The 1606-nt window shown below is 31.4% G+C and overlaps 1 non-coding gene across 1 annotated transcript; it reads left to right on the forward strand.

Moving 5' to 3' along the window:
• The first annotated feature begins 1110 nt into the window (after positions 1–1110).
• Positions 1111–1255, forward strand: LOC115070793. Its single transcript, XR_003849922.1, has one exon. It is a non-coding gene; the product is annotated as a small nucleolar RNA SNORA13 (small nucleolar RNA).
• The last annotated feature ends 351 nt before the right edge of the window (positions 1256–1606 follow it).

The raw sequence follows: 1606 nt of genomic DNA on the forward strand, positions 1-1606 counted from the left end.
TTGTGAGAATTCCTAAAACTTGGCCAAAATTTCCAAAACAAAGTAAAATATCAAAAATAATACTAGAGTTTAAAAGGAGGTCACTGTATTAGAAACCAATAAAATTTGTAAGACCATAGGGAATTGTATATATACAGACGTTAGAAAATCTAAAAGTGAATAAATAGACACATATGTCATATCAAAATTCAATCAAGAAATTTGAACAACTTAAACAAATCTACAAGTAGCAATGGAACTGAAGCAAGTATAGGAATTCTCACAAATAAAAAGAGCCCAGTACAAGATGGATTTACTGCCAAATGCAACCAGACCTTTTAAGAAGCAATGAAAATGTTATCCGAATGTTTCTTTAAGTAGAAAGAGAGATGCACACAAACAGGCAGCCTGTGGACCAATTAAACTTCTACACTTAGATATAAAAATCCTTCATTAAATACATGCAAATTGAATTAACACATTAATAGGAGTCTTAAGCATACTCAATATGGTTTTGTTACCTGGATGTAAAAAAAATTCACCATACAAAAATAAATAAATATAGTAAAGCACATAAATATACTCAGGGACAAAATATTCTAATGATAGGTGCATATAAAGAGTCTTTGAAAAAATAAGCCATCCTTTCATAATAAAAGCTTAGAAGAAAATATAAAGTCAAGGAACATACCTTCACATGATAAATGCTAAATACAACAAACTGTTTGACATTACACTAAATGGAGAACATAAACACCATTTTTCTCTAAAATAAGTTGTGAGAAAAATGTGTCCATTCTCTCCCTTATTATTTAATAAAGTGCTTGAAGTTTTTGATAAAGAAAAGGTAAAAGAATGAAAAAGGAATTCAAAGAGGAAAGGAAAAAGCCAAAATTATGTCTATTTACAAGTGACATGATCCTATACTTAAAAGACAGGAAATACATCAGAAAACCCATAGATGTGACAGACAACTTCAACAAATTAGTAGGGCACAAAACAAATATATAAAAATCATTAACTTCTCTTTGTGATAATAATTAAAATGCTAAGAAGGAAATCAGGAAAACACTCATTCACAGTAGTCTCATAAATACTTAGAAATAAAACCAACAAAAAGATGGCTTATGTTGCTTTTCTATTACCACTTCACTTTTGGAAACTAATGAATGTGGTATAAAAAAGCATAAATTAATGCTTTGGAGACTTTTAATACCCTTAAATTTTGTATCTTTGGTGTAATTTTGTATCTTCCTTCTTTGCATAAGGAAGAGCTGTATGTAGAAAACTGGTGATGGCTTCGTTACACAACAGAATGCTGTGCACACAGAAGGCCACAACTGGTTACTTCACTTTTGGAAACTAATGAATGTGGTATAAAAAAGCATAAATTAATGCTTTGGAGACTTTTAATACCCTTAAATTTTGTATCTTTGGTGTAATTTTGTATCTTCCTTCTTTGCATAAGGAAGAGCTGTATGTAGAAAACTGGTGATGGCTTCGTTACACAACAGAATGCTGTGCACACAGAAGGCCACAACTGGTTAAGTTTTAGAGACTAAGAGACTGCAGAGTGTGAGTCCATGGATAAGACTCCTATATTAAATCTCACCTCCCCCATGGCTCC

Source organism: Nannospalax galili, unplaced genomic scaffold (genome assembly GCF_000622305.1).
Source record: "Nannospalax galili isolate Female #2095 unplaced genomic scaffold, S.galili_v1.0 scaffold2398, whole genome shotgun sequence".
Taxonomy (NCBI): Eukaryota; Metazoa; Chordata; class Mammalia; order Rodentia; family Spalacidae; genus Nannospalax; species Nannospalax galili.